Below are 21762 nucleotides of genomic sequence, written 5' to 3' on the forward strand. Positions count from 1 at the left end.
GTCTTATATAACCATTCCTTTTTTTTTGAAATTTTGTTAACACAGGTAGCACTGTCATTGTCCTTAAAGCCAATTTAGAGAAGCTGGTTTATTTATTTCCACTCCTAATGGGTGGGAGATGGAGTTATATCTGTAACATTTTCAGCAGCAACATGTGCTTCTGGGATCAGCAGTGGATCATTTTAGAATTTCCTATTCCTAATGTGTTTTCCCCATCAAAAAGTCTTAGTTTAAAAACATAGAAGCATGTCTACACTCACCTTCCTAGGCAGGGAACTGTTCAAGCAGATTCTTAATTCATTCTCTAACATTAACTTACCCACACCATGTGAGTTGGATCATTTGGCTCAGGGAGGAAAGCAGTATTCCAGGTAGAGGGAATAGCATGTGTGAAGGCCCAAAAGTGACATGGAGCATTGGCTCATCTAAGAACCCAAAAGAAGTTCAGTTAGGCTGTTTGTCAAGTACAAGTTATGGGTACAGTACTCAGTGGGGAACAAGGAAGCAAATGCTAAAACTACCAGTGTTGGAGAGCAGGAAGGGTGGTTCAGAAAGGAAGTATCAAAGAAGTGAGGCTTGAGCTGAATCTTCCTGTATTCATTAATTCAATGTTGAAAAAAAGAAAAAAATCCCAAGAACATATGCATATGCTAGGTGCTGGCAGAATCCTGGGTAGAAAAGAGAAACAACCATTCCCTGGCACCTGTTCTGATGCAGTGTATGATCTAGTTCGAGTGGGAAAACACACTAGAGATAATCACATAAAGAAGTATATAATACAAACCAAGGGAAATTCCGTGAAGGCAGAGTATAAGATAGCAGAACAGAGAGATCTAATTTAAATTGGGAGTGGTGGTGGTTGGGGAAATTCTCTTTGAGATATTTAAGCTGAGACCAGAAGGAAAAAATATGAGTTAGATAGGCAAAGAACCTTGGAAAGTAGTTCAGTAGAGAGAAAAACACATGTGAACTCCTTGAAGTGGGAAGAATTTGATATGTCTGAGGACTTGAAAGAACAGCAGTGTGGCTGGAAGAGGATGAGGAGTCAGAAAGGATGTGGGATGAAGTCAGATCATGAGAGGATATGAGATGAAGTCAGATCATGAAGAGTCACGCTGAGGATTCTGGATTTTATCTTAATTTTAATAGGAAGCCACTGAAGAGTTTTGATCAGATTTACATTTCAAGACTTTCTTTCTGGCCATTGTGTGATGAATGGATTGGGGAAGGAGAAGAGTAGAAGTGAGAAGATCAGTCAAAAGGCTATGAAAGTAATCTAGAAGAGAAATGAAAGTGGCTTGAATAGGGCCAAATCCTCAGGAAAAGAGGATGGATTTGAGATACATTTTGGAGATAGAATCTGCAAGAATTGGTGGATTAGATATGGGAAGAAAGGAAGAGGGAAATATTAATGATGACTTCCAGGCAACTGGTTTGATGGAGATGCCATTGGCCATTTTTCTGTATACTTGTACATTCTTTATCATTTGTTGAATTTATAAATATATATATGTGCATATGTACATTATATATATACACGGGTATGTGTATATATATATATATGTGTGTGTGTGTGTGTGTGTGTGTGTGTGTTTCTAAGGTATTTGTCCTGATACCTTTTGGTTTTTATACATCTTGACATTTTTCTCAGTGTCTCTACCTATGTCTAAGTTAACATTTGTACACACACACACACACACACACACACGTACTGTAGGGTTGTGTAACAGTCAGGGTCCTGCCAGAAAACCATACTCAAAGGAGTAACTAAAGGGAAGCTAATAGAGGGAGCATTTACAGAGGTGTGGGTGAGGGGAAACAACAGGTATGGAAGCCGGTAGGGACTAGATATCTACGGAAACCTTTTCCACTACAGGCCCCTGGGTTTGAAGGGGTATGGGGAGGGAACTGTTATTAGAACCTGGTGGGAGCTTTGAGAGAAGGGCTGTCTAGTAGGTATTGTGGCTTTAGGTAGAGGAACACAACTGAATGTGGGAAATAAAAGTTCTAGTCTCTCTCTCCTGTTTCCTATCTCTTTTTGGTCCCTCCCATTGGCCAAATGCAACAAAAAGTCACTTATGTAGATAGTTAGTATTATTATGTATTTATATTTTTGCCCATTTGACAGGTGAAAATATCTTTATCTCGTTATTTTAATATGCATTTCTCAGATTAATAGTAATGATGTTTATTCTTTGTGTATCTGTCATTATTTCTTAAAAATACTGTTTATGATTTTGCATGTTCTTCTAATGAGGGGCATTATTTCGTTAGAGATCATTTTATATTTGAGTAGCTAACCCTTTTTCTGTCATATCCATTGTATCTTTCTCCTCAGACTTTGCCTTTTTTGTGTGTGGTATTTTCTGTTAGAAAGAAGTGTAAAGTTTTTATTGTCATGTTTTATATTTTATATTTTGAATTCGTTTGGTTTGTCCTTAGAATACCAGTTGATTTGATTTGAGATGCTACTGTAATCATATCTAGGTCTTTTTCTGGATTTTAGGTTGTGTTCCACTGATATGTCTATGATTGTCCAAATTCCAGTTTAATGTTTATATTATTGTGGCTTCTTAGTACATTGTATTAGCTTGTTGGATAGGTTTTCCTACATTGATATTCCTTCTAATATTGTTGTTGTTGTTTTCTTGTATGTTTATGCTTGCAGATAAAATTTTGAATTGTCAAAATGAAGAAAAATCCTGTTACTATTTTTATTGTCATTGTGTTTTCTGGATTAATTTCTATAAAATTGATGTCTTACCACTGAGCCTTCCTATTCCAGAAACATGAAATGTCTTTCCAGTTTTCTAAGTCTCATTTATGCCCTTCAGTAAAGACCTGTAGTTTTCTCTTATTAGATCTTATATTTATTTTAAATGTATTCTGAAATATTTTGTATTTTTGTTATTATTAGTATATTTGAAAAGCATTATTTTTTAATGTTTTGTAACAAACTAAGTTGCCTACTTACTGGAATTTCCTCCACTAGTCTTTCATTTGATTTATTTTTGTAAATTCTGGTAGAAAACCAGTTCAGCTACAAATAATGACATTTCTATCATTTCCTTTTTAATATTTATATATTTTATTCAATTTACTTATTTAATTCTACTAACTAGAAATGTCAGATTAATTAATCAATAAAGGTAATAATAGTGGGCATTCTTGGTTTTATGGAAAATCATCTAGTATTTCATCATTAATGCCATTTTGGATATCAGCTTGAGAAACTGTTTAGAAATCATTTTATGAAATATTTATAAAATTCTCTTAAAATTAAAAATATCAGAATTAAAAAATATTAATTGATAATTTAAATTTCAATTAACATATTAGCATATTACTAAATGTTCATTATTATATAACTGCATTTATTATATATATACATATTATATAAAACATATATATATATAATTTCTCAATAAAACTGGGAAATAAAGATTCTGTCCTCAAAGCACGTAGTTGAGTATGAAAGATTAGATATGGGCACAATTATTATAAGACAGAGTGAAAAGTGTTTGATGTAAGAGTACAGTAAGTACTGTGGAAGAACAAAGGAGGGCCAGATTTGGCATATTTTTCTTCTGGTAAGGTGGGATCCTGGAGGAAACGGCATTTGATTTGGATCTTTACAGACTGACAACATTTGGAGATGTGAGAAGGAAATGAAGGGCAGTGTTTGAAAAGCAAGGTTGGGAGAGTGTATGAAAGCACTAAACTGATTTGGGCTTTCTGGTGGGATACCCAAACCTTGAAAAATTTAATTACACTTGTAAATCCCATATAGGGTTTTCATTATCATTGGTTCCTAATGACTTGCAATCAAGGGACAACTTTTAGTGAAACAAATAGTAATCTTACGAAACTGTGGTTTTGGGGAAGGTGGTTGCTAATCATTCTCTTCCTGCTAGCACATTAGCCAGTTAGGTTCTTGGCAGTGATACAATTTAAACAACCATTTCCCATCTAGTGCATTGGCTTAAATGAGTTAATGCAATTCCCCATAAAGACATTTCTATGAATATACCTTAAGGAAATAATAAAAAATGTGGACAATATTTAAATATGATGATAATCAGCATAGTATTATTTATATAAAACATAAACTCTGTCTATGTTCAATCTACAGTAATTGTTAAATTATGATACTGCAGTGAAATAATACACAGGTCCTAAAAATTAGTTCTTTGGATGAATTTTTAGTGATGTAGGAAATGGTAATTGTCTAATGTTTAAAGACAAAAAACCATATACAAAATGGGCAGTTTATGAAATTGTATATGCAACATGTGTCCAATTTTGGATCCACTACTTGCTTTTTTTCCTTTTTCCCCCACTACTTACTTTTAACAAAGGAATTTTGGCTGGGGAAATGAACCAAAGTGGTTTGGGAAATGAAAAAACCATTTTCTGATAAGAATTTTGCCAAGATAATAGATGCTTCCCATTTAATAGGAAAATTTATAAAAATATTTTTTCCTGGGTTCTGGTGACATGGCTTACTGACCTACCCTGTATTATCTTCTTTTCTCACTCCAAGAATATATAAATGCAGGACGAAATTCAAATGCAATAGTCAAGTTCAAAACAAAGAAAGAATTCCCTGGGAGCCAAAAACAATGAGGGAATGTGAAGCCAGATGCGTAGCTTCATGATCTGATGTCAAAAATGGCTCAGGAAGATATGGGTCTGGAAATAGACTGAATGGACTACTAGCTGAGGATTTTACATTTATGTTCATCTGAGGATAGAAGGTATGGCCTTGGACTCTTATAACATGAAGACCCCTGAGACCCCTCCACAGAGATTGCATAAAAGGCTGCACCTTTAGTGAAATGGGACTAGAAAGAGTTTGTCTGCTCACTTAGCGGAGTGATCCAAAACATTTCTCTAGCCTTGAGAAATCAGACTTAGGCTTATGACTTGTGTAGCTGGAGTTCAAATTTATATTTACCCAAGTAGTTCCAGAATATTCAATCCAAGACAGAACATAAAAAAGATAACAACTCAATGAAATTTGTAGGAGCAAATATAAAACCTCTCTGTAGCAACAATTCTGTAACAGGATACATGGGATTTCCATAGGCACTCCTCCTCCCCTGCAAAAAAAAAAAAAAAAAAAAAAATCCCTGTTGAAAATGTGCTCACAGTAAAAAACACAAACCCATGAGAAAGAAACACTCCATTAGGGAGAGTCAACAGACCAAGCAAGTAGAATTGATAACCCACGTATTTGAGATCAACAAGCTGAAAGATACTATGAAGTATATTTACAGATTCACAGATGCAGGAAACAAGCTGATAGTTGCCAGATGGGATAGGGGTTTGGGGGGCAGGGTGAAAAAGGTGAGGCAATTAAGAAGTACAAATTGGTAGTAACGAAATAGTCACAAGGATGTAAAGTAAAGCATAGGCAATATAGTCAATAATATAGTAATAATTATGTACAGTGCCAGGTATGTACTAGACTAGTCAGGGGAATCACTTCGTAAATTATATAAATACCTAACCACTATGCTGTACACCTGAAACTATTAAAATAATATTGAATGTCAACTGTAATTGAAAATTTAAAAAAGGGGGGAAAAGTTGAAGGGGAATAAGAGGTTCAAATTTCCAGGTATAAAACAAATAAGTCATGGGGATGTAATGTACAGCTTAGGGAATATAGTCGATAATATGGTGATAGCATGGTACAGTGTCAGATGGTTGCTGGACTTAGCGTGGTGATCACTTCTTTAGGTATATAAATGTTGAGTAACTATGGCGTATACCTGGAACTAATATATTGTATGTTAACTATAGTTTAATAAAAATATTAAAAAAAGAAAAGTGTGTTTACCATTAGGAAATAGATAACAGAGATAATAAAAACCACAATGAAAGGATAGGACAGTATGACAAAAAAACTTTTGAATTTGAAAATGGTTCATTGGAGTAGTTTAAGTATTTAAAAACTTTGTGATCTAGGTAACAACATAGATGATTTCATGATAGCCAAATATCATACTCTGGGTTGGCTTTCCAGGAGTTGGGATAGTTTATGTTGCACCGTCCACACTCTTTTTTTCCCCTCCCCTTTCTTGTCTTTATGTAACCAATGACATGAATAGACAGGAGGACTGGTCAATACTGAGAGAGAAATGTCCTGTTTTAAAAATAGGATGGTTGCTCCTTTGTCCTTGATCTCTTCAGCACTATTTTAAAACCAGTTTAACTAAATAGCCACAAAAGTGGTGTGATACCTTCAAGTTACTTATTTAGTACAACAGTAACTTCAATCAAAATAGTTTATAAACTGATCAGCAACTCTGCAGAGACAGAAAAAGTCCAGTTACAAAGTCCAGCGGTGTGAACTGAGACCTGGGGCCCAAATCTAACCTGCTGATGTGTTTTATTTGGCCATCGAGTATTTAATAAAGCAAATTTTGAATTAGCTGTCTATTATTAAAAACTGGGAGATTTCACATAAATACACGGGTTTCTGGCTTCTCTTGAAAAGCTGGATTACCTGGCTAGGCTGAGAATCCGTACTTCTGGTTAACAACGAGCTGGAACTAAGCAACATTGGCCCCTTCTCCAGTTCTATCCAGTCCCTTCTGGTTCCTGCTAAGTCTCCAGCACTGTGGATCGGTACCACTGCTGTTTATTTTCACCCTTTAAGTGTATGGTTGTACGATTTAAACCACTTGCCTTTCCTTGTTCTGTCCACAGGGATGCTGGGAGTCAGGACAAGTTACATGATCAAGTTGGGGTCAAGCTGCTGCTGGCTCAGGGCAGCAGCAATCTGACAGCTTGACCCATGGTGAGTCCTGAAAGATTTAATGCATCATTCATTTATGACACATTCATTGAGCAAATACACTGTACCAGGCACCCACTTAAAAAAACAAGACCCACTTAAAAAAACCCAGTTTTCAATTGGGTTGCTTGTTTTTTTGTTGTTGAGTTGCGTGAGTTCCTTGTATATTTTGGATATTAGCCCTTTATTGGAGGCACTGTTTGCAAAAATCTTTCCCCATTCAGTTGGTTGCCTCTTTATTTTGTCGATGGTTGCTTTTGCTGAGCAGAACCTTTTAAGTTTGATATAGTCCCATTCATTTATTTTAGCTTTTACTTCGCTTGCCTTTGGAGTCAAATTCATGAAATGCTCTTTGAACCCAAGGTCCATAAGTTTAGTACGTATGTTTTCTTCTATGCAGTTTATTGTGTCAGGTCTTATGCTTAAGTCTTTGATCCATTTTGAATTAATTTTGGCACATGGTGACAGATAGCAGTCCAGTTTCATTCTTTTGCACGTGGCTTTCCAATTCTGCCAGTACCATTTATTGAAGAGGCTGTCTTTTCTCCCTTGTATGTTTTTTGCTTCTTTGTCAAAAATTACCTGTCCATATTTATGTGGTTCTATTTCTGCGTTCTCAATTCTATTCCATTGGTCTATGTGTCTGTTTTTCTGCCAATACCATGCTATTTTGATTATTGTTGCCCTGTAGTACAAGCTAAAGTCAGGGAGTGTGATACCTCCAGCATTGTTCTTTTTTCTTAAGATTGCTTTGGCTATTCGGGGTCTTTTGTGGTGGCCAAGACATGGAAACAACCAAAATGTCCTTCGATAGATGAATGGATAAAGAAGTTGTGGTATATATACACAATGGAATACTATTCGGCAGTGAGAAAAGATGAAATAGGACCATTTGTGACAACATGGATGGATCTAAGGGAAATAAGTCAGTCAGAAAAAGCAGAGAACCTTATGATTTCACTGATATGTGGTATATGAACCAAAAACAACCAAAGAACAAGACAAACAAATGAGAAACAAAAATTCATACACACAGACAATAGTTTAGTGGGTACCAGAGGGTAAGGGAGGAGGGAGGTGGTAGATGAGTGTAAAGGGGATCAAATATATGTGATGGAAGGAGAACTGACTCCGGGTGGTGAACACACAATGGGATTTATAGATGATGTAATACAGAATTGTACACCTGAAATCTATGTAACTTTACTAATAATTGTCACCCCAATAAACTTTCATAAAAAAAGAGAAAGAAACCCAAAGTTTAGTAGGGAAGATGGCACCATGGAGGAAGGAGAGTGGGGAGGTTAGTGATTATCTCTATACTCAGTAGGGTATAGAGATACCTAGATTCAGCAAATAAAAATATAGGATGCCTGTTGTATTTGAGTTTTAGATAATGATGTAATATTTGGGATATACGAGTACATATACTAAAATTATTTATTGTTTTCTGAAATTCAGATTCAACTGCGCATTGTTATTTTATCTGGCAACTCTAATTCTAGGGCACCTGGGCCTCTGTCTAGTCAGGGATTTGGCTGATAACCTGAATTATTCACCCCTGGAAAGAGAAAGCAAGAGGTAAGTAGCCTTTTCCTTTCAGAAATTTCTGGTCAAGTCATGCTCCTGAGTAATGTGTGGCCTGCTTGATGAAATCCAAACATAAATGTTATCTATTAACATTTCATCTTGAAATCTAACCACACCCCAGAAAATGGTAGTCAACAGATGGAGACCCGTTAATTATCCTAAAGTATAAATTGTAGGGGACACAGCATGAGAACTGGCAGCCAAACATATGGGACAGTAACACTTGCTTTTCCAATAAAGCACAAGTCTATTAATATTAGGCAAATTGTTTGAGTCAAAGATAAGGGTATATCTTCTATTCTGGAAGAGACAGGTAATTAAAGCTTAAACATGTTTACTCAAAGAGTTCTAAGGACTGGCAATTTGCAAGGAATGTATGTATCGGTGTGGTGATGGGTATGATGTCGAATTTACAATCTAGTATTTATTTGTTTTTGAGAGATATTTCCTTTAAAAATGTCATAGCTACCCCATAAAAATCATAAAAATACCCATTTCTTATTGAATACTTACTACAGTATGAGGTAGGCACTGTGGCAAGCATTTTACATGCCTTATTCCATCTAGTCCTTATAACCCTTCAAAGTAGGTTCCACTATTCCTGCCATAGAGGTGAGGAAATTGAGTCTTGAAAGGGGCAGTCCTCAGAGCAGGGAGGTCTTTCCAAGGTCACACCATAGTAAGTGGTGGTCTTAGTCTCAAACCCCGTCTGGAGTGTCTTACTCTGCATTCTGGGTTTTACCAACTCAACTGTGTGAGTGATTCAGTCTCATTGGTGGGAGGACTCCAGCAAATTCGCAGATGAAGTCCTTGGAGAGACTGAAGACAGTGGGTGTTTTTGATTCTGTTAAGATCTGTGGGTTCCTTTGTGAGGAATTACTTGTCTTTTCAGAAGCAATTGGAAAAGAGCACATTGACTACAATGAATGAAAGGTCCCTGAAAGATGCAGTTTTTGGACTCTCTTATCTAAAAGACCTGTACGTTAACAAGGCTGTCTAACCTTTAATTCTCTAGCTTTTTAGATTTAAATAATTGAAAGTTTTATTTTAAGAAAAACAAACAATCTACCATTTGTTAAGACATTGTGTTATTTTGTTATGTCATTTCTCATTGTAACATGCCCTCATTCTAAAATTCCTTTTCTTGGCTGACACCCTGGGGAATCTGTATTCTCCTACGGAAGGAAGTGTTCTGCCAGGGGACTTCTTTTCCTTTTTCCCAGTGATGTCAGTTCCCTGCACTTGGACCAGGCTGATGCTTTATTAGGCTAAACTCAAAGGAATCTCTGAAGGACAAAGTGTTCAAAAGAGTAACCCACTTGGAAAACTGCAGGCATAGTTAATCTTCCAAGAACTATCTCAATGTGAAACATAATAAAACAAAAACAAACAAGCAAACAAGAAAATTTTTCTAACACAGTTATTGGTCATTAAGTTTTTTTTCATCTAGTAACACACACACGCCCACACACACATGCACGCACAGTCAATAATACCAGTCATTGTTCCAAGTGCTGGCATTTACTAATGAACAAAACAAGGCCCCTGCTCTTATGGCAATTACATTGTAATTGGGGCAGACAGAAAAAAATAAGAAAAATTATATAGAATGTTCAAAGGTGATAAGTGGTATGGAGAGAAATAAAGCATGGAATGGGGACAGGTTGCTATTTTCAATAAGGTGCACGGGGAAGGCCTGAAGGAAACGAGAGAGTCAACTATGTGTCTCTCTGGGGGAAGTATATTCTAGATAGGGGAAACAGCAAATGCAAAATCTGAGTACAGAATCTATGATGGTTAAACAAAAAAAATCAAAGAACATAGAAGCGTTTATAATGAAAAGCAATGGATCCTTGTTTCACCCTGCAGCCCAATGCTCAAAGGCAACCATCTTAATGCTTTTTAGTTATTTCTGTTTTTAATTCTGTTGGTTACTTCCGGGTCTCTAATTTCTATTCTTATATAACTCTATTCTTGATTTATCAACTTTAAATGTTATCTATTAACCTCCAGTATCAGATGAGAATTTAGCTTACACCATTACACATTCCCTCCTGCTCCTCCCAACTTTTGATAGACATATATAATTTTTTAGTCATGACTTTAGTTACCATTAGAACTTTAATATACGTAATCCTCTGTTTATGGTTCTATTGATTTGGGGAAAGAAAACTGGTATTGGGAAGGGCAGACAGATCCATGGGCAAAGGTCTGAAGTCTGGATATGGGCCCAAAGTCCAGAGTCTTTAAAAAGGCACACAGAGTTCAAAGCTGATCAAAGTCTAGATCAGCTTCCATGGACAAAGATGATGAAATGTGTACCATTGGTCAAGGTGCAAACAGAGACTAAGAGTGGGAAGTACAGTGGGTCTGGGGCTGGTGTGGGGGACCTATTCATGGGGAGACTGGAGTTCAAGGGCAAGAAATTGGAATGTTTGGAGCGATTGAGGCACTGTGCTCTCTTCCATGAACAAATGGCAAAGTTCTAGCCTTTTGCTGGTCTACTGTGCCACTCGTTTGTTTATCTGATGTGAAATCCCATATCTATGCCCTCTACTCTGCCTAAATCCCAACAGGGCTGCCCCTGTAGACTGCATTTTCCAAGCTTCCTGGCCAAGTGTCTACATTTCACCAGTGAGGAGCCCAGGAGGAACGTTGGAGAAAAGAAAAAAAAAAAAAAAAAAAAAGGAGAAGCCAGGGTATTTCATCCCTCCTTTCTCTGCTTCAGGGAGTATCTTGAGTTGCCAGTTTCTGCCCCGTTGCACTGGCTTCTGGGTTTTGATAAGATGGTTTAACAATTTCCTACTGTTATAAATCTCTGGGTTATCTCACTGTCTTTTGTTTAGCCTTCCAAAACCTTTTTAACTGGTTCCCTGTATTTACTTATCTCCATTGAACCATCTAGCACGAGCTCCATTTTCCTGAGAGAACCCTGATTAATATATTCTCTAAGCACTGAAGACACTTTCCTATTACGGAATTAAATCCATTGACTCCTGACTAGTAAATGAAAATGGCACTAAATTTTAGGAAGATTCCATATTATTGTTACTAATTTTTTTACCTTAAATTTGATTTTCCTTCCTTTTAGTGGCATTTTTTCATACATGGTTGTTGTTTAGTGTCTCTGATACACTTCAGCAATGGTGCCTCAGATAAGATGCTGAACATTTAAATTACTTTTGGTAGATTCCAAGCTAGATGGTGTATGTCAAATGATGATACATGCACAAAATATTTCAGAACAAAATGACAACTTAGATGTAAATAAAACATTTGAACATATGGCATCCACCTTGCTGTTTCTGGAGGCAAAACTGTGGAATCATTGGCTAAAATATGAGCCTTCAAATTACTAATGGTTACCAGTTAACTGGTGGATTAGCAACATACATCTATGAGGACGTTCCAGAGTCAACGATGGGAATTAACGGCTGGTAAGTTATTTTCACTGTAATTCTTGGTAATATGGTAGAATCAACAATAAAGTACAAGGTCAGTAAGCATAAAATAAATATAACCCATTGTGAAAAGGTGCTTAGTACAGAGCTTTGCATGTACTAGACATTAAACAAACAAGTATGGAATGCTGGAGAAATGTGCTTTTTGAGGAAGTAAATCTATGAATGAACATCGCAAACTAGTGAACAAAATTTATTTACACATTCAAACAGCTTTTGACATAAAGTATTGAGATGCCAATTTACCCCTATTCAAACTGGAAAAGACTTTTTAAAATTATGATATTCAATATTGGAGAGAAAAATAGGCACCCTGAGAGGGTAAATCAGCACAACATTTCTGAAGGCAATTAGACAATATATATCCTAAGTCTTAAATGTGTTTGACTCAGCATTTTCACTGCTAGGAATTTATTCTGTGGAAATAATCATGGACATATGCTTTGATTTAACCATTATGGTTCATTACAGTCTAAATTATGACTGAAAGAAAAAAAAACTACCTACTTTTCCATCGAAAGGGACGTGGTGTAGGTAAAGTAAGATGTATCTATACAATGGTATAGCAGGCACTCATAAAAATGATGTGTAAGAATAATGGATAGATGGGGAAAGGTCTATGATTTATTGATAATTAAAAAACAAATTATAAAGTAGTTTGATACCATTCAACAATTATTCATAGAAAAGTAAGTCACCAAAATGTTAGGAGAGTCAGATTAAGCGATTTTCTTTTTTTCTTTATGGTTGTTTCTATTTTTCAAATTTTCTGCAGTAAGTTTACTTTGTAAATAGGTCAATATAAATACATACTACAGCACTTGACTTGAGTTCTATTTTTAAAAACTCAGCAACTGATTATTTTAAACTGATACTTAACGGAATAGAGGACATGTTTTGTCTTGGTGGTAAACTTCATTAGAGACTTAAGCACACACCGTATTTTGTTACACTGTAGTAGGAAACAAAGGGTAGGTAAAAAAGTGCACTCTTATGGATAGAGGTTTAAAACTTTATTAAATGTGTTTTGTCATATAATTATATAAAAAATTTGGAAAATTAGATATGTCAGTCCCATTGATTTTTATAGACCATTGTTACTGGCATCTTCTTGAAATATCTTCCAGTCTTTTTTTTTTAACAGAATGAATGTTACAACACAACTTTGCCTCATATTTCTTCACTTAATCCTATGTTGCAAGCCTTTCCTCACTGTCATTGGGGTTATCACAACATAACTGCATGGGATTCCACCATGGGGACAGTTGCAGAGTATAAATTGACTATAAATTTATAGAATGATGAGACAACATTCCTCAGTGATCTAGAACAGGCGCTCACTTCTAGTTTTCACCCACTGTGTTGGGATGTACAAATAATAAGCTACAGGTGATCCACTGAAGAGGCCTCTGGCAAACTGTGTGTTGTGTGCCTGGGTAGGAGCACGGTGAGTGAGCGTCAGTGTGGGTGCGAGACTCTGCTCATGATGTATGTTCTGTGACCCAAGGGATTTTGTCATGTGATTGACATTCCAGGAGGGACACTGCTCATTTTTTTCTCTCTGCCTGGATTGCCCTTTCTCCCTCGTTCTGCAGTGATTTCATCCTTTATCACCCAGATGCCTGTTGTAACATTCCTTCCCCTGTACATCTATGGATACACCTTGTTACTCACTGTTATGGCTGCACTGGGTCCCTGTCTCCCCTCACTTCATATGTTGAAGCCATAACCGCTAGTACCTCAGAATAGGAGTGTCTTTGGAGATAAGGCCTTCAAAGCTGTAATTATTAAAATGGAGTCATTAGCATAGGCCCTGATTCAGTATGACCGGTGTCCTGACAGGAGAAGCATATTAGGATGCAGGCAACACAGACAGAGGGATGACCATATGACGATACAGCACGAAGATGGCCCTTTGCCAAGAAGAGAGGCCTCAGGAGAAACCAAGCCTGGTGGCACGTTTACTAATATCTTGGACTGCTAGCTTCCAGAATGGTGAGCAAATAAAATTCTGTTGCTTAAGCCACCCAATGTGCGGTATTTTTTTACAGCAGCCCTAGCAAACTAATACATTTGTGGGAGAAAGGACTACCGTATTTCCCTGGAAATAAGACCTAGCCGGACAATCAGCTCTAATGTGTCTTTTGGAGCGAAAATTAATATAAGACCCGGTATTATATTATATTAGACCAGGTATTATATCATATTACATCATATTACATCATATTACATCATATTACATCATATTATATTATATAAGATCGGGTCTTGTATTATAGAAAAATAAGACTGGGTCTTATATTAATTTTTGCTCCAAAAGATGCATTAGAGCTGATTGTCCAGCTAGGTCTTATTTTCGGGGAAACACGGTAATAAATGAGGTCAAGGGAGGCACTGATGGTAACAGTGCTATCCCCCTCACCCTGACTTCACATCTAAAACAGAGCTTTTGGACAAGAGGATCCCTCTATCGGTGTTGATATTCCAAGATTCTGTGCATCCTTTAATCATTCCTCAGCCAGATTAAAGCAGCAGCCTCTCAATAGATTTAGCTCCCGTCTGATCCATTCTCCTTATGCAGCCAGAGTGTTTCCACCAATGTGGTCATATTACATTACAAATCTTCAGTGGCTGCGCAGTCCCTTCAGTGTGAAACCTAATCACCTAGCATGGCATACACGGCTCTTCCTTCCCTGACTATGACTTCCTCCAGACTCATCTCCCAGCACTGCCCTATCCAACCTGCCCTCTGGCTGTGCTAACCTTCTCATAGTTCCCCAAAGTGCCATAAACTTTCACGTTCTGTTTTTGCACGTGCTACCCTCTCTGCCTAGAACACCCTCCCCTCTCTGCCTTCTTGGCTACTCATTTTTAAAGACTGGCCAGGCACCATTTCTCCTTGGAAGCCTTCCTTGACCTCTTTCTCTTCCTTTCCACCTTCACTCCCTTTTGGGTTAAGCACTGTGGGTCCCCTTAGTTGTATCAAAGCCTTGACCACATGCTTAGATATAGGGGACTCTAGTATTGTGTGCATACCCTAAATACTCTTTGCAAACAATGAGGAGAGCAATAAGAAATAGGTCACATGAGGGTCTCTAAATTGGAAGGGGTAGGATTATTTGTTGGAAATTTGGCCTAAAATCAAGTCTCAAACAGCATATGAGCTAGAGGGAAAATGAGACAGTGAGTTAGAAAACAAGCCGACAGCAGAGCTCCTAGCAAGTTCTCCAACCTGTATTGAGCGTTGTTGTGGGCCTGGCTCAGTGCCAGGTAGAAACTGGGACTTGCACTGAGATGTCACTATTCAGAGCATCCACAACCAGCTGGAAATGGTGTGACCCCTGTCCCCTCCCTGGGAGGCTGGGGCCCAAGGCAAGAAGCATTGGGAGGGTCGGTCTCCCATGTGTGGGTCACATGGACTGTGGCTGCTGCAGGAAATGGTTTTTACTCGGAGCTTCATGTGCTCCAAACCCAAGGTTTACATTAAAAAAGGAGGCAATATGAAGCAGATATTAGGAGCTGGGGCATGTAAGCCTTGGGGTTAAAAATGACAGCGGATGAAGCAGGTATAACTCAGAAGACCTGAGTTCAATTTCTGCATCTCCCATGGGTATTTTTATAATGTTGGGCAATTAGTTTAAGCTTTTGAATCAAATCTTTTTTTTTCTATAACATGGGTATGCTAGTATCTACCTTGCCTACCTCTCAAGATTGCTGTAGCAAATTAGAAAATGTCTGTGAAAGCGCTTTGCCAACTAAGAAACCTCAATACAAGAAAGGCATGATTAAGGAGGGGTTATAATACATCGTGCAGGGGCAGGAACTGGCCATGGCCTTCCTGGGCCTGTAGAGGCAAGCAGGGAAGGGGCTGTTCCTGGCCAGTGGGGTATGTGGGCAGATTCTGGCAAAGGGCATTGGCAATAAAATTGGGTTTTCTGACCATCCCTCTCAAGAACGACCTCATGGGGCTGGGAAACATTCAGGGGAGGAGAAGTAAGTGGTGAAAGGACGTGGGTGACTTCTGGGAGAAGAGACAGTGAGGAGATAAGTATTCTCCCACACAGAAAGAGCAAGACTGAGAGACTACAAATGAATTCATAAGAAGTATTTAACCTAGCAATGGTAGAATAGGATCAAGTAATAAAGTTCAAGAAGGATTTAGGTACTCAGGGATGATAAAATTGAAATGAATTGTTGAGCGGCTTTGGGGATGTTTAGGGGAAATCACCACCATGAAGTTACTATCATGAGATGAGGGCTGGATAGCTCCTAAGTCTGATACCTATTTTCAAATTCTCTTCATTCAAGATTTGAGTGGAGAAGTGATGAAAAAAATATTCTTTTCCTTGCTAACTGGACTTCTTTGCAATGCTCAGTGCACCTGTAACTACTAGGGCAAAGTCTATAATTCTTGCTGTGTGGAAGCACTGTGAGGACAGGAATAGGTCAATCCTATTCATGACCTAATTAACTCTATCCTCGTGACCTAATTAACTCCCAAAGGTCCCACTTCCTAATACCATCGCATTGGGGATTAGGATTTCCCCATAGGAAATTCGGGGGGACACGAATGTTTACTCCACAGCAAGCCCTCAGCCAGGGCCTGGGGCCCAGGTTGCTCACCTAGATTCCTGCAGCCCTAGAAAAACTTTATGGCCCTGGAATTCAAGAAGCTGCATCTGTGAGGGACTTGAGGGAGGAAAGGAAATCACCTTGAAAATAAGGTGGGTGGCAGTCCAGCAGTGCTCTTGGCCTTCGCATGGCACCCACACATTTCATTGCCTGATGAGGAATGGTCTTGCCAACCTCCATAACCAGAAAGGGAACAACGATAATAAGGAGAACATTTATCAAGCACTTCCTCTTAGTTGTAATTTGAAGAGGGGCAGCGCATACTCTTTATCACTGTGCTACATATCCTAGTCGGAGCCCTACTCAGACCCCACTTCCTCCAACCTTCACACTTTTTCCTCTTTATTGGAATGAATTGCCATCTTGGACATAATCACCTTCTTAGAAACTCAGGAGAGCATATATTCCAGAGGCCCACTCTGAGTGTCCAGTGTACATATTTTCCCTCCAGATGCTTCAGAGGGTCCTGTGGTTCTGAAGTATTGGGGCCACTCCCCGCCACTGAGACGAGGCAAGGGCTGCTGCTACTTCCCTACTTTTCGGCTAGACCAGCTCTAGATGCCATTCCTGGGGCATCTGGATGTTTAAGGTACCTGTTCCCAGCCTGGATGTGAACATTTGTAAGGCTCTTGCTATTTACCACCTGATTGTTAACAGAAAGGTTCTATATTCTTGCCAGTAGTATACGAGACCATTTCTCTTACTAAATAATTTGTTAGCATAGAATATTATTTTAAAAATCTGACTGTTGAAAAATTTTTCATTACTTTGATTTGTATTTCATTATTAATGAGGTTAAATATTTTTCACATTTATTACTTAGCGAAATATCTACTTTTTGTGCATTGATTGTTTAGGTCCTTCAATATTTACATTGTAGTAAGAATATTGTTGTTGTTGAAAATATTTTTCCAGTTTGTAATTTAATTTTGTTAATATTATTTTGAAGTACAGAAATTTGAAAGCTCAATGTAGGGTGGCTGGTCAGCTCAGTTGGTTAGAGCGTGGTGCTGATAACACCAAGGTTACTGGTTCGATCCCCACATGGGGCCACTGTGAGCTGCACCCTCTTTAAGAAAAAAATAAATAAATAAAAAAATAAAATAAAAATTCAATGTAAACAAATCTATCCACATTTTCCTTTATGTTTTTTTTCCTCATTGTTTTTATGTTTAGAAAGTCATTTCCCATTAAACCTTGCATGAGGAGCAATGCAACATTGGATCTGATTAGAATGAAGGAAGAGTGAAGGAACATGGGGGGAAATAAGCCTGGAAAGATGGCAGCTTGACCACATAGAGCAAAGCTCTAAAGAAAATCAGTAAGATTTGCTTTAACTTTTGCCATAAACATCTGATATCACATTTGTTCTGGCCAGAAGTTCTCTGGAGGCGAGCACAGAGGAAAAATCTATATCATTCTGGAAGAGACATTTCAAGAAGACCATGTTCTCCATTTCACAGAGGAAAAATCTATATCATTCTGGAAGAGACATTTCAAGAAGACCATGTTCTCCATTTCTGTGTCAGGAGCATCATCTAGATACTAGATACATCATCTTAGCCATTTGGAAAGTAAATAAGCAAAGAACAGATAAAAACTCTGGTCAAACTCACCAAATAAGAGATAACAGTGTGTGTGTGTGTGTGTGTGTGTGTGTGTGTGTGTGTGTGTGTGTGTTTAGAAGGATAAGTTGCAATTATCTGTGATTTGTCTATTAGCTTGGGATGGCCCAATCTGATGCAAGCGGAATGGCTATGGAGTGGCCTAGATAAAGGATGGAGACCAGGACCATTGACCATTGACCATCAGTACCATTTTAATTAAATAGCATATTGAAAAACAGTGGCAAATGGCAGTCAATTATAGGGCTTTGCCCAGATGGTTTCTGCCAACACAAGAAAAATTAAACTATTTTAATTATTTTTACACTTTTTAGGTTTCAATTTGTTCTTAAGATCTCTGGGGTTGATAGATTGGGCAGAAATAATGCAAAAACTCTTGACGAACAAATGCATGATATGAGAAACTAGCCTAGGCCTTGGTTAGTAAGCTAGATCATGTACTTAAATGTTAATTAAAGCAATTTATCAGATCAGGCGAACCATGCTAGAAAGACAAGAAAGTGTCAGAAAGATAAACTTTCCAATTTCTGTGTTCACAATAATTCCCTAGGGTATTTTAGAAACATAAATATACAAAACAATAAATTGTCCTCTATGATGCTAAACAAAATTTTATCAGGAGTGGCTGATAAACGGGATTTTCACTTAATAATTAATCTTGTTTCCCCACCCCCAGAACTACAGAAGGGAGCTAATCCTTCTTAACATAAAATTGTTATTGAATTTTGTTTTTGTTTTTGCTTTGACTAGATGAAAAGTCATAGAATATTAAAATTAGATAATTTGACATCATTTAAACATTCATTAACTAAATGGATATTTGTTGAATGCTGACAACGTGCCATGTGCTGGGTATATAATGGGGGTTCAGATGACCAAAAGGAGTTACATTCTAGTGGAGAGCACAGACTAAGAGCAAGTAAAAAGATAAAACAATTACAAATTATGTTAAATTATGTAAGAGTCAAACAATGGTCTGAAATAGAGAAGAATGGGAGAAACTTTCTTTGAGGAAATCATTAAGATGCAGCAAGATGACCCTCCCCAGTCCCCATGCTCAAGGAGGTGGGTGGTGCTGGTGGTGGTGGCAGTGGTGGTGGTGTGTGTGTGTGTGTGTGCATTTCTGCATCTGTCCTATGGTACCTGCTGGCTTTAGTTTCTGAAGATAAACATGTATGAGAAAGAGTCAGTTGGGAAACGCCTGGTTCTTTATCTTTTTTGATCATTAAGAATTCCAGGTAGTAACTCCCAATTTTCAACCATTATGAGTCACGTAGAAGGTGCTCAGTAAATATTCATTAAATCAACTAATTAACAGGAAGTTTGCTGAAAAGTGGAAAGATGACAATAGGTTGCTAGACTCAGGGGGCCTTGCCTTTACTCCCATGTCCCCACTGCCTCCCTTTGTCCTTCACTCAGCAATCTCTGGCTAAGTCAACTATTGCTCATCCTTGGGGTCTGCCTGTGAACGTCAGATCCTGTAAGGGAGCCTTCCACGAAGTCCCTCTACAGAATGAAAAACGCCCTCTTGGCTCTCACAGCCCTCATACGTGCCACGGTCTACACATACTTCAGCAGCCACACTGTAACAGACTGATTTGTTTTGTGTTCACTGCCTCTGTGGTGGGCTCTCCTGTCTCATTCATCTCCATTCCTACAGTGCCCAGCACAGTGCCTTCCCAGGGAGGGTTAACAGATGAATTTTGAGTGAATACATCCTACTGTCCTCGTATCAAATACTAATTGTACACAGTGTTCCCCTCTAGCATACGGGGGGCTCTATTTCTGATAGATTTCCCAGCTTTGAAGAGGCACATTTCCTTTTGTAGGTCAGTTAGAACTCACACTGGGCAGTGCCTCCTGGCACCTTGGGTGGGTGCCTGGCATTGCCCTCTAATGCTGCCACTCCCTTTGGAGGAGCTGGGACAGAATCAGAGGCCTCGGGAGCCGTGGCATCACCAGGTATTAGGGACAGAGAAGCTCTCTTGATTCTTAATGTGAGAGCTTTGAGTTGAAGAACTGACCAAATAAAGAGCAACTCTGCAGCATAGGGAACGGCCTACTCATGGGACCTCCAACGTCCTCATCCAGAACTCGTATCACTTTTCTCTAGAGTAGGAGCAATCCTCGGGAAGAAGACAGGCTGTTGTTAGTCTGACCTGATACCTTTCAGAGAGCCTGGGGTTCTTTCATTTTTAGAGACTCCTGGGTCATTAAAAAATGGTGAAATAAAAACAAACAAACAAACAAACAAACAAACAAACAAAAGACAGTGAAATGCCAAGTGTTTCCAGGCTCAGAGGTAAATGCTTTTAACCTTTAAAATGGCAATGTGATTGTGCTATCACCAAGGATTTACTTTTGAAAATGCATGGTAGTTAAGCACAGGGACAGCCTGAGTTCCAACCCTGGCCCAGCACTTACTAACTGTGTGATTTGGGGCACGTTATTTGGTTTTTCTGTACTTCAGTTTCTAATCTTTAAAATGGGCACAGTAGTACCTCCTCATAGGGTTTTTATGAGGATTAAATGCAAGTCTTAGACGAGTGCCCTAGACTCTTAGAACAGTATGCACTTTTATAAGTATCAGCTATTATTATTATTTTGCTTGTTATTTTAAACGCACCCTAAGCAGTGTCATCTGGTAAGAGGGTGCTAATTTAAAATGTTATCTTAAGTGTTATTTTCTTTCACTCTTGTCAAGGTATCTCAGTGACTATACTCATATGTAATTTGTTTTGCAGATCATTTGATAATTCTAAATTCAAGGCCCTCTGTGAACTGAAGCCTAGGCCAGATGGTCTCTTGGCGCCCCATGTGAAACGGGATGCCTGCCCCTGCTCCCCTGCCTCTGAGAGTGGCAGGTACTCCGCTTACAACCTTCCATCCGAGGGATGGATCCGTACCCATTCCTCGTAGCACACACTCAGCCTCAGGACTAGGGCTCTAACTGGGCTTCTATGATAACAATTTAGTGACCCAGGGTAGGGGGATAGGGTGACGCATACGAAAGCTGCAAACACACAGGTTGCTGGATTCAGTTAATCAATTGTTTGGCCGACCACAAAGGTTTGGCTTTTAAAATTTCAGATGCTGTTCTCTCCCGGCTAAAGTTAAAAGTGATTGTGTTTCCAGTTGGCATGGAACAAGTTCCACATTGCTAATAGGCTCCCTGGCACAATGCAAAGAGCCCCTGCGCCAGTACTTGCGGTACCCACAGAGGGCTGTGCTCATCTCCTTCCCTAAATATAATTGTGACTGTCACCGTCCAATTTGCGAGTGGTGTGCAGTTACCACCTGCATACCTTATAGGATTCAAATGTCATCTAATACCTTCCCGTTGCTGCCATAGCACGAGGCTGGCATATACGAAGAGTGGCATGAAAGTGGCATAAAAGATGAGCAAGTGGGATCCAGGGCACAGTCAGAGCGTCCTGACATCTGAGGTCTCATGAATCTGAGTGGTGTCCTTGGCACCTATCCCACAGTCAGAGCTCAAACGTTGGCACCAGTGTCTTGTGTTTAGATGCCTGCTCTGCATCCAGCCAAATCTTGGCCGTGTTCCAGCGCCACCAATTATCTCTAGCCTAGCAGCTGTGAGGTGGCAGTCACAGCATGGAGGTGTGGGGGCAGCTGCTCTGTACTTCTG

Source organism: Rhinolophus ferrumequinum, chromosome 16 (genome assembly GCF_004115265.2).
Source record: "Rhinolophus ferrumequinum isolate MPI-CBG mRhiFer1 chromosome 16, mRhiFer1_v1.p, whole genome shotgun sequence".
In the NCBI taxonomy this organism is placed as follows: domain Eukaryota; kingdom Metazoa; phylum Chordata; class Mammalia; order Chiroptera; family Rhinolophidae; genus Rhinolophus; species Rhinolophus ferrumequinum.